The sequence below is a fragment of the Nicotiana tomentosiformis genome, chromosome 2, assembly GCF_000390325.3.
Source record: "Nicotiana tomentosiformis chromosome 2, ASM39032v3, whole genome shotgun sequence".
Lineage (NCBI taxonomy): Eukaryota > Viridiplantae > Streptophyta > Magnoliopsida > Solanales > Solanaceae > Nicotiana > Nicotiana tomentosiformis.
The window spans coordinates 92682424-92695672 of NC_090813.1; positions in this window are offsets into that span (position 1 = coordinate 92682424).

Sequence of the window (13249 nt, forward strand, 5' to 3'; positions counted from 1 at the left end):
GTGAATTTTTGAGTTTTGAATATCGAATTGGAGTCGGATTTGAGTGAAACTAGTATGGTTAGACTCATAATTGAATGGGTTGTCAGATTTTGTGAGTTTTATCGGGTTCCGAGGCTGGGCCCATGGTGTGATTTTTGGTCGATTTTGGGCTTTAGATTCAAGATTTGATCTTTTCGATCGGGATTGGTTCCTTTAGCATTGTTTGATGTATTTGAGTTATTTTTGATTAGTTTCGAGCCGTTCAGAGGTCGGAACGTGCGGGATGGCATCTTTGGAGCACCACTTGGCTTGCTCGGCATTTGTATTGACTTGTTCGAGGTAAGTAACTCTTCTAATCTTAGTGCTGAGGGTATGAAACCCCATAATACGTGTTATGTGATTGGTATTGAGGTGACACACATGCTAGGTGACGGGCGTGTGGGCGTGAACCATGTGAATTGGGACTCTGTTGTTTCTATGGCACTGTATAGTGGTCCTATTTTTTTGATATCCGTGTTTTCACCATGTGATAATGTAATTGAGGTGTCGATCATGCTAGATATCATATTTAGGCATTTTGTCGATACTGTTTGGACCCATAGTGGTTGTTTCTTACTGTCATCTCACTGATTTCATTGATATTTCATACCAGTCATATCCATTTATTCATACCATATCTCAGTCTCAGATATTATTTATTGATACATCATATCATTATTGTCGGGCTAGTTTCCTGACATTGTGAGCCCGTGAGTGAGACTGGAGAGATTGATGACTGAGTGAGGCCGAGACCTGAGTGAGAGTGACATTTTGGTATCGAGCTGCATGCCGCAGCATATTATACTGATTATATTTTATATGGATCGGGTTGCACTCTGCAACAACTCCGCAATAATATTGTTGCGGGTTGCACGTCGCAACAATATTGGATCGGGTTGCATGCTGCAACAATATTGAATCGGGTTGCACGCCGCATCAATATAGCGCTTGGGCTGAAGGAGCCCCTCCAGAGTCTGCACACCCCTAGTGAGCGCAGTCAACTCTCTATATATATATATATATATATATATATATATATATATATATATATGGATCAGGTTACATGCCGCAGCTGGTCTTATGGTCATATATGGATCAGGCTGCACGCCGCAACAGGTATTGTACAATGCTGAGTGATTGAGTGTGCTGAGCATTGAGCATAGTGAGAGAGGATGTGAGACAGTGAGATTGAGTACTCTGAGAGTTCTAGTACATGTGCTCATCATTGAGATGCATTGCATTTGACATGCGTACTTGAGATACATGCATAGAGGTGCATTTCCTTTTGCTACCCAATTTTAGGGACATTTATGATTTTACCTGCATCTTGACATGTAGGCATAGAGAAATACCTTCCTTATGCTATGTGAAAATGAAACATCTTACTATTTGTTGAAAGGAGTTTTGGAAAAAATTACAGTTTTTAACTTACTCGTATATTGGCTTTTCGATAAAAGATTTAGATTTTCACTGAGATACTTGAAAAGAAATGCCTATTTTTCTGGAACTGTAAACGAACTGAGCCCTTTTATTTATGAGATACTCGTTTGTTACTTGTACTATGCTGTTATGAACTGTTGTGGAATACTGGTGTTGGACCCGACCCCTTTTTGTTAGTTTGTCACTACTTTCAATCTAAGGTTAGGTTTGTTACTTATTGAGTACACGAAGTCGATTGTACTCATACTACACTTCTGCACTTTGCGTGCAGATATTGGTTGCTGATGTTGTTGTGTTCGATGGGGGCTGGATCGAAGATGTACGTGCGTCTCGGTTGTAGCTGCCCCTTGTTCGTGGTAGCTTTAAGTCTATGAAACTCTGTTTATGTGCTTTTCAAACATACTATGTATTTAATTCATTTCAACTTTGTAAACTCTATTCTTAGAAGCTCATGATTTGTACTACCAGTTCTTGGGGAATGTATTAGATTCAGATATGTCTTTACTTAATTGCTTTATTAATTGTTACTGGAATAGATTAGTGGTTAATTGGCTTACCTAGCGGATTGGGTTAGGTGCCATCACGACTAATCGGATTTTGGATCGTGACAGGTGAGGATACATTCACCCCAATATTGTAAAGGCAGTTTGGATTGATACAATAATGCTCTAGTTGTTTCAAGGAGATACTTGTGTTTTCTCTCAACTATGCCATTTTGTTGTGGTGTATAAGGACAAGGTTTTTTGTGTATGATTCCTTTATTTTAGAAAAACATGGTGCTGGCAATATTAACAAACTCTAGTCCACTGTCTGTTCTAATTGTTTTGATGGTAGTCTTAAACTGATTTTCTACCATGGCAACAAAGGCTTTGATGACATGCAAGTTATTGCTCTTGCACGTCAAAAGATGTGTCCATGTAGACCTACTGTAATCATCTACAAGGGTAGTGAAATACTTATATCCATCATGAGTTGGAATGTGATAAGGACCCAAAGATCTACATGCAACAGCTCATAGGTTCTAAGAGTATTTGTGGTATTTTGTGAAAATGGGGATCTTCTTTGACTGGCCATTTGACATATATGGCAGAAAACTGGTTGTTTTTGTGCAAAGGTAGTTGGAATTGCTGAGATGTCCCTCATTTTGACAAAAGGCACATGGCCAAATCTATTATACCACAAAATATCTACATTATGTTTCCCAGAAGAAGATGTATTTGAAACAAAACTACAATCTTTATGGTTTTCAGAAGAAGAAGAAGCATTTGAAATAGAACATTTATTTTTATTGTTAGAAACAGTAGTCTCTATAATGGACTGCACATTATTTCTGTTGTGTGTGTAAGTGGTAGTGGATGCACAAGGTACATAATTAGAAATATGCGATGAAACAGTAGTGTGAACAAGGACAGATCCACCTTAGTCCAAGCAGTGTCACGTGACACCGTTTGGAAAAAGGAAGTGTGACAGCTCTGGCGACTCTGCTGGGGATCGAACCTAGAATCTCTGGTTTCGCAGACCAGAATTCGAACTTAGAATAACTGTTATACTTGGCTTTGGTTTATTATCTGATTTTTACATATTTGAGCCTAATGTGCTAAATGTCGTTTTTATCGCTTTGATATTGTTTGAACTGTATATAAACTGTTATGAAAATCCTTCTTCTCTCTGAGTCTTCTAAATCTTCTGGTAAGCGTGCGCTTCGTGTGACTTCTTTTTTGTTAGAGTCATACCCTAATTTAGAACGAGGATTGGACAAGTTGCAAAGTCGGTGAAGTTTCTGTATTTCCGGTACGCTGCTCCTCCTTGGCTCGAGTTGTCCGCTCGGGTAAGCCAGGTCTAGAACAATACACTCTAGGGTTCAAACCTAGAATAACATAACCTCATGTCGGATCCCTAGTAGGTACGTTTGTTTGCATCACGTGCATTTTGACTTTGGGGACTCAACACAGGGGTTGGGTCCATCTAGAACTGGTATACCCAAATTAAAGAGATCATCATGATGCATCTTACGTGCTACTTGCGCAGTTGTTTATTTCGGCTTGCATGTTGACTGACTTCTAGAATAGGAAAAGAAAATAAAAATAAAAACAAAAAAAATAAGAGTGAGGTAGATTTTTTAAAAATTTCGAAACTCTGCCAAAATTTTGAAAAAAAAAGAGAAAGAAAATAAGCCAATGTTTTCAAAAAGTCACATTTTCCCATGTTTCGTCAAAACTGGATGAACTATGCGGGTATGATTCTCACCGGATGTGAGATACGTAGGCAAACCTCATCGGTTCCGGTCCCAATTTTTAAAAATCCAAAAATATTTTCTTTTAAGTTCTTCTAAAAATCCAAACATATTTTCAAGATTCAAAAATAATTTCTTTAGAAATCTTTCTTTCATAATTTTAACATAAAAGTCCAAAAATCCAAAAATATTTTCTTTCTTCTTTATAAGTTTTTCTTTCGAATTCCCCCCCCCCCAAAAAAAGATCGAAATCAAAAAATATTTTCTTTCTTCTTTATAAGTCTTTCTTTCGAAAATTAAAAAGAAAAAAATTTCAAAAAAAAAAGAGTTAGTTTATTTACTTTGTATTCCCGATCTGTCCGAACTACGCAAGATCTGATTCATGTCTCTACATGATACGTAGGCAACCTACATAGGGTTCGATCGAATCGTTTTTGAAATGAAATAAAAAAGGAAAAAGAAAAAAAGTATGAAGTTATGAGAAGTGAGAAATAAGGAAAGAAAAGAGTGATAATCAGATAGAAAAGAGATGAAAGAAAATGAGCAAACCAAAGAGTGTTAAAGAGGAAAGAAAAGAGGGAGGCTAGAACAAGAAAATTGGGATGATGCCCTATGACTTTCGTACCCTCGAAGTCATTTTAAAACCGTTAACTGTGACTAGGTGCATTGCACATAATGTGAGCTTATCTTATGTTAAATGTCCTAACACTAACGTGATGACTTCATTTTGTTCCTCTTTATTGCTTTATTATAGCAGAAGGGTGGTTCGTTTGTGGTTCTTAAACTGGTAACTCTTCCCTACAACATAAAGTCGAAAGGCAATGGCAGACGACAACGAAATTGAGTTGGTTGATACTGGTGCCCAAAAGCAGTTGTCTAAACGAGACACTGGGTTGGCTGAAGAGGTAAGGATGTTAAGACAACACATGACAGACATGTATCAGGCTTGGATGACTGGGAAGGCACCACACCCGCCACCACCTAGCTTCTTATATGCTACCCTCACCCAAGCCCCGACCATATTGTCAGATGATCCACCATATTCTCCAGATTTTCCCGCTTATCATAGCTTTCCTAGCCTCCCTAGTAGCTCCATTGTTCGTCCTCCAACTACATTTCCCATAAATAGCCCTCCTGTCATGTTCACTATTCCCACCATCACAAATTCTAAACAACCTCTCCTCAAGTCCAACAGTGAACACCAGTTCAAACCTCATGATACCCAATACTACCTCCCAGAGGTTGTCCACCAGGTCCCGGACTCGTATAATCGTAACCTTCAGAATGAGCCTTATGTTGAAAATGAAAAGTCCGCAGGAAAAGAAGGGCGGGATGAAATATCCAGAAAGCTGAAAGACATAGAACGGTCCTTAAAGAACATACAAGGAATGGGAAATCAGACTAACATGTCTTACAATAACTTGTGTATGTTCCCTGATGTTCATCTGCCCGCGGGGTTTAAAATGCCAAAGTTTAACTTGTATGATGGGCGTGGAGATCCAGTGGCCCACCTGAGGGGTTATTGCAGTGAAATGAGAAGTGTTGGCGGGAAAAATGAGTTGTTGATGGCGTATTTCAGTGAGAGTTTGAGTGGGGCAGCCTTGGATTGGTATACTCGTCAAGATGTGAGTAAGTGGTATGCATGGGATGACATGACTCAAAATTTTGTTCGACACTTTCAGTACAATATAGATATTATCCCAAACCGTTCCTCCCTATCTAAGATGGAAAAGAAACCCGAGAAAAGTTTTAGGGAGTTTGGGCTCAGATGGAGGGAACAAGCTGCTCGGGTCAGTCCCCCGATTGATGAAGAAGAAATGGTTAAGCTTTTCCTACAAGATCAATGACTCACCTACTTCAATATTTGATTCCGGCTTTAGGTAAGCCTTTCAATGATCTGATAAAAATGGGGGAGATAGTAGAAGAAGGGATCAAGTCAGGAAAAATCATGAGCTATTCTGCATTGAAAGATACTACAGAAGACATTCAGAACATCTCAGTAAGTTTGGAGGGAAGAAAAAGAAATAGAAAAGATGTTGTTGAGTCCCGCCAACGACAAGATCCAGTGGTTGTTCCTGCTCAACGCTTTCAGTCTCAACATCGACCCCATGAATATCCACGTACTCCAGATAATCCTCCCCAATACTACTTCTCTCCACAAAATCCCCAAAGTCATACCTCACATTCCCACTACTTTATCCATAATGCACCACCATATGCTCCACATCCACAGGATTTGCATTGGCCTGCACCACCTCCACAAATATTTTACCCACCTCCTCAAGCATGTCAACCACCTACCCGCAAGAGGTTCCAACCGAGGCCGGAGTACAAAATGAAAAGGCAGCAGCAAAAGGAAAAGTCTTTCACTCCTATTGGAGAATCATATGCCAGTTTATTCCAAAAGTTGAGGCAATTGGACATGTTGAAGCCGATTCAGATAAAAATAACGAACCCCCTTCCAAAGAATTTTGATTATTTTCAAAGGTGCGCATATTGCTCTAATGCCCCGGGGCACAGTATAGAAAAGTGTTTGCCTCTGAAAAGAGCAGTCCAGAAGCTTATTGATGCATGTGACATTACCGTGCAAAATTCAGATGCAGTGGATACTAGCCAAAGTCCATTGCATGTTCATAATGAGACGCATATGGTGGGCATGATTTGTGTTGAAAAGGAATATGAGAACTCTTCTGAATCCCTTGGAGGGCCACTTACCACAAAGTTTTCAGCGCTATCAGTCTCAGTTCCAGAAGTTGATTTTAAGAACGAGTTGGCAAAAGGGACCCAAAAGATATTTGCTAAGGTCAACGTGATGGAGACTTGTGAATGTTTTGGTAATGTCGATGTGCGACTCAGTGGCTCAGATGTCAAGCTTGGTAATTGGAAAGACACTCCTTTCTTGGCTAGCCAGGGAGGAGTTTTGGTGGTTTATTTTGTTGTCATTTCTATTGTCGGGGTTATTTCAGGGTTGTAATCTGGATATTGTCTTGTGGCTCAAACCCTTCTTCCTCATATTTTGCCTAGTTCGTTTAGTTGTAGTAACTCATCTAGTGTTATCTAGGATCGTTCCAGGGTTGTAACCAATGTCTATTTTGCTTTTTTTATTTTTCAAACCCTTTCACCGTCTGTCTAATGCAATCTCATGTTTTATGTTATTTCTAGTGAGTTTTTATTTAGTTCTCCTTTCTTTTTATAGTCCTTTTCATGGTGACTCTAGTGACATGATATGCACACATAATTCTCAGCCTAGTCTTAAAAGTTAGTCTAATCATGAAGCAATGAAATAAGTTTCGAAGATGACATAGACATTTGAGAGAAACAAGTAAAGATTTGGACATTTTGAGATCATTTAAAGTCCGAATTTTATGAAACTGGGGCGGATAGTTTGGGGAGTTAAGAGGACAATAAGAATTTGTTACAAGAGAGTGCGTCCTGGACAATTTGAAGCAAGGAGCTTTGAATTCAAGCGTCTAAAGTTACAAGATAAAGCCAAGGGAGTTTGTCCCAAATTGATAGAGGGTATCCATTGTGAAGAAGAAATCACCCATCGAGAGTTCTGTACTTGACAGGGCACTAAAGAGAAATGGAAGGAATATCAGTGATATCAATACCGAAGCGGCAAAAGAAATGTTATGTATGATCTTCATTTTTCACCCTCAAGTTTCATATGTTATACTTGGTATTTTCAGAGATTGGAAGGCCCTCTTTCAGCTACCCAAACACTTTATACCCTTCGGTACCCTTTTGAGCCAGTGCTGATTTCTTTGACCTCCCCTCTTTTGGAATCGAGTATGAGTCATTAAAAAAAAATCATGCCCCCATAAGGTTTGTTTTAGAAAGTTCATTCCAAAAGAAAAAAAAGAAAAAAAAAAGAAAAGAAAAGAAAAAAGGAAAGAAAAAAGAAAATTAGCAACAAAAAAGAAAGTATTCTTTTGAACTATGTTCGACATGATTCTTGTCACCACGATATACGTAGGCAGCCTTACGGTTCGGTCACACCAAATAAAATATTTCATAATCCCACGAAGTCAAGAGTGGACAGTTTTCTTAGAAATTCCATTTCAAAAAAAAAGAATCAAATTATCTTGTTTTAGAAATTGGGGCAAAGTTTTAAAATGGATTCCAAAAGTTGTAAATAAATTAACCCTATTGTTTTAATTATTTTGAGCCATCATGATATCCTTTCTTTCTAACCCCATCCAAAAGCCGTATCCCAGTCCAAAATAAAAGACCTCCAAGATAATCTTTGAGAGTGCCGAGCTAGACATGCCATGAGCATATGATGTTTGTACTATGGTCAATGCCTTGCCATCTGCAGAATCAAAGAAAATAAGAAGAAAAGAACAAGATGAGAGTCTTATTGGTGAAAACCCTCACGGGCATCATAAGGCGATGGTGAGTCGAGAGAAAGAGCAAAATGAGAGAGGCTTGATGGTGAAAACCCTTCGGGCACTACAAGTCGAATAAGGATCTTGAATCGGATAGGATAATTGGAGCATTGAAGCCCAGTTTCACGGCTTAGAGGTACAACAAGAGTTGAACGTTAGACTTGCGTGACAGATCATGCCACTTAATCCAAAATGCATGTCATGATCATTAGAGTTGGTATCCACATTTGATAAGCTTACTTGGTAATTTTCTTGTTAGATGTCATCTTTTTCCATTGTCCCCTTTCTCTATTTTTCTTGCTTTGTTTGAGTCCTCTTGAGTCTGTTTTGTCAGAACAAGTGAGAAATGACTTCAAAATTTGCTACCAGCTTTCCAATTGCACAAAGCAGAGTTTGGCTAGCACATCAAAGTGGCATAAGTCAGGAAAAGTAGTATGCATACTGAGTTGGTGACAATTGACGTGCTTTGGGATTCATGTGAAATGCAAAGGTTCGGTAAATGTCAATTCATGAGCACAATGCAAGAGACAGAGGGTATTGGTTCTGAACAGATCACATGTGTTTTATGTAGCAAGGGTTGACAGAAAAGTGGTTAGCCAATAACAAGCAAGGTCCTCCAAGTTGAAATCAAAGTTATCGTGGCAAGTGTAGGAGCAATCGCCCTTAAGATCAAGTGCACAAACCAACCACCATGTTTTAAACTCACAAGTTTTTTTTGTTTGAAATAGGGACGAAGACTATGTCCAAATCAAAGCTTGGAAGCTTGAAACTTTCGGGAGTCGTACCCAGATTTTGTCAGCACAAAGGCTGTTTGAGAATTCCTTTGCATCCCTAACATATTGCAGACTATAAGCCAAATCCTTCGACAGTGAGTTGAGAATCCACGAAGTAACCATATCATCGTATCGTTCCCACTGATTGAAAGTAGCATGACCTGTATCTGGTTTCTTAACCTTTCCGGTGATAAATCCGACCTTGTTCTTTACTGACAATGCTCTAAGTATTCCTTTCCCCCAGGATCTATATCTGACGGATGCATATACAGAGGGTTAGTTGAATCTTAAGTTTCTTTGTCTCCTGCCATGAATCGAGATGTAGAAAACAAATCCCAATCAAATAGCAATCAATTTCAGCGAAAGTAATTTTTCTCCTACGATCCTTGCTCTAACTAAGCTATATCAGCGATTTCAGAAAAATTGAATGAAGCGCTGAGAGATAGTTAACACATTGAGTATCTAGAGTGAGAATCGGAGCCTATGCTCTGATACCATGACAAAATATTGAGAATTAACAGTATAATCGAGCTCAGATTGAATTCCAATGGAGGAAAAGGGAAAACACCCACACTGAGAAGCTGAGTGAAGTAGAAATGAAATTTGCTTAGTTGCCTAAATACAAAGTATTTATACATGTGTACAGTTGTTACCAGCTCTAACCTCCCCTAACTAACACCCTAACTGCCTCATTACACGATTAGCCTAACTGATTACAAAAATAGCCTATGTAGAAGAATACAAGAGGACTAACTATTAAATAATCTCAACAATTGCCGACGAACTTGGTGGTGGTGTTTTTCTTTGTAAATAAGCGAAGAAGCAGAGCCCGCAAGAAAGAACAAAAATTAAGGTTAATATGGTCAATTTTATTATTAATTTATGCTAAAAGATAGATCTCTTAATATGTGTAAAAAAAATAAAAAATAAAACAACAACAACAACAACGACAACAACAACGATGACAACAACAACGATAACAACAACAACGACAACAACAACAATGACAACAACAACAACAACAACAACAAGTTCAGGGTATATTGCTTGGCCCCCATGAAAATTTGATAACGTTGTGTCTAGTACATGTGTTGGTTATTACAGTGCTAAATATTCACGTAATGTGACTAGTGAATATAATTACAAGTAAAAGAAAAACTAATGAACTAGCACACTTAGCACGAAGGATTTTAATTCAATGAGAAATAATATTCCGGGGTCATGGTTATGTAACAATCCTGTTAAATTCTTCAATCAACTCGACTTATTAATTTATTTGGGTTATTAACTTGCAAAGACAATAATACTTGTAGAAATTTAACAACTTCTACTCGCCTATTCAATTTATTCTAAACCCTATATTCCTATGAGATTAGAGATAAAAAGAATGCATTAACAATCTCTTGCACGATTGGCTAAGCACGGAAAATAGGTATATTTCTATCCGTATTCGCAAATCAATTTCCCAATGACTAGGTTCAAGATCGCGCTCTATTCACCTAACGGAGCTAACGAAACCATCAAAACTCCGTTCCAGAGTCGCTTACTCAAAGATCAACATCCGGTCAATCATTTCAACTTAAGCTTTTAACCTTGAGACTAAGTGTCTCATTTCATTCTAAAATATCACCGGACCCGAACCGACTACCCCGACAAGTCACATAATAGCTATAAGGCATAAAATGAGCAGTAAATACGGGAACGGGGCTACAACTCTCAAAACGACCGGCCGAGTCATTACACAAGTTCAACTCAAGATTCATATATATTATTTCACTGTTAGCTAGGCAGTAAAATAATTAAACTCAAGATATGAATAAACAACCCAATATGATAAATTAACTCGTCAAATCAATATTCGAATATCAACATTCATGTAAAACCATAACCCCAGAACAAATGAGTTTAGCCACGCATAGTCATAGTAGCAATCTCAATTAATCCCAAGAATACATAAAAATCAATATAATAAGGGAAAAGTAAGAACTCAAGTGAATTCCGTGGTTTTCAAACTCTATGATGGCTTTTCTCTGCTTCCCCGTGTGTTAGATGACCTAAAAGAAGCATTTTTGGCTTATATATTGCGTACAAAAGTCGTGGGCCAAAGTTTTCCTATTTCTAGTCCGGATCAGCTTCAGGGATTGATGCTACGGTGGATGCTTCGCATCCGCCTCAGCTTCAACTTCTCAGCATCGCATGCTGGGGTGGATGTTTCGCATCCACCCTTTGTTCCTTTATCTCTGCTGTGCCCAGGTGTGGATGTTGAGGCGGATGCCTTAGCCCGACTTTACTGCTAAGGGTACACCAAATACAATTTTTCCTAGGTTGGATGCGACGCATACACCCTATTCTCCTATAGCTAGAGCACCTTTTCTTCATATTGTTTCACTCCAAATACCCTAAATAATCACACATAACTCAATTAGTCATAAAATTAATAATTAACACATGTTGGGCATTTTTAACACCAAATAACACCAAAAAGTGGTTAAAACATGGGCAAAGTAATCTTAAAACATATATAAATATGCCCAAAATCACCACCCCACACTTAAACCTTCGTTCGTCCTCAAGCAAAGTAAAATCAACCTATAATGGATCGAACACAATTAAGTTTATCGCTATCAAGCCACACATTTCAACTAAGCTCAAGCACCCATGACTTTGGTTGATACTAACAATTAGCCATTTGTATATGCATTCTTGGACTTTCCTCCCCATATTAAAAGCATGTCTAGCACGCTATTGAACAGTTCAAACCAATCTAATAGCAAATTCGGGACATCTCAACCTCAGAAATTGACTCCCTAGCATAACTACTTTTAGGCCAACTTACTCACTCTAACAGAAGAGTTTAATAAAGTCACCTATCCATCATGAAATATGTGCCCTCACCACAAATCAAAGAGATATAATCCACATACTCAAATAAAATTCGAACGTAATTTAAGGATTTCAAACAATAGAGGAAATCACTTACTCTCTCAAAGAAGTTCACATACGCACAAAAGGTACCATATGCTTGTCCATTATGTAAATCTCTACTAATGTAGGCCTGCTCAGTCTAAAATAAATTAGGACTTTATTGTGGTTGTAACGTAGGCTAAGGGACGAGTATGATATATCTAGTAATAGTGGTTCATCCTCCAAGCATTTTAACACATCACATAATAAACTTTAAGTTCACTTCTTCAATCGACTTCAATTTCGCAAACAAGATCACTCCCCAAAATTATTTCCTCTTTCTTTAAGCACTACTTCAATTTATACCTCACTAGCAAGAACAAGACAATAATTTATTCATCTCTATTTTTCCTTCTCTGTTTTCAGATTTTTTTCTTTCTTTTCTTTTTTTATCAATTTTTGCCAGTGGTGTATTATTTCACAAAACAAGTGAACCTTTCTCCCTTTTATTGGTTCCACTCGAAAGCAACTCAAGTTCCATCCCTACTTCTTCTAGCGCTTATTTTACAAGTTACGTGCTTTAAGAGGTACAAAGATCAAAAGTTTCAATTAAGAACAAAAGGATATAGGCTCGTAACGTGGGTGCCAAATAAAAGATCTACCAGCTTAAAAGGGTTAACTAGGGATAGCATTTATTTATGGTAGCATTACAATTCAAAAAGGATCAAAGAAGGCCTAAAATCGTATTTCAAATCGAGCGGAACTTAGGATTTCGCTTCAACTCTGTTACGCGGCGCCTTCCTGAGATTCTTTGGAAGGGCTACATCAGGCTAAGCAATCGATGTCAGTGCGATTGATGTCCGCCAACTGAGATCCCCTCCATATGCTAGACTAGATTGTCAGTGTCGTACGAAAAAACCAATGTCATGAGCAACTGAGAGAGCAGAAAAGAGAGTTGAGAATGAAAGAAAGCTTGATTGCCTTAATGAAAGCTATTACATAAAGCAACACGGTGTCGGGGAGAGAGACACCAGTACAGAGAATTGATTGTTTGCTAGAAAATTTGATTGCTTGATCCCCCTTAATAATTGTTACACCCTGTACGTCCCAATGTGACGTATAATGAATATGAGACTTATTAATCATGATTTAAATGAGTTTATAGTCATAATATAACTATATATGATGGTTGGACAAAACACATAAAGTTTGGAAAAAATCGGATTAAAGTTGCGGAAATACCGACTAGGAATTTGCCCTATAACAGAGCTTTTTGAAAAATAAATTTCGTATGCTATGTGAGGTTTTTTTGGGATATATTATATACCAAATTGAAGGTCTTGGAATGTAGTTTCCAATGCTCTTAACCTTTTGTTCATACAATATCCGGATAAAGAGATATAAGCGTCAGAAGATAGGCGAATCAGAGGGTGCCAAGCTAGCACCTTTTGACTTTTCAAAAGTTGATATATTTTCTTTAATTCGTCTCTCTC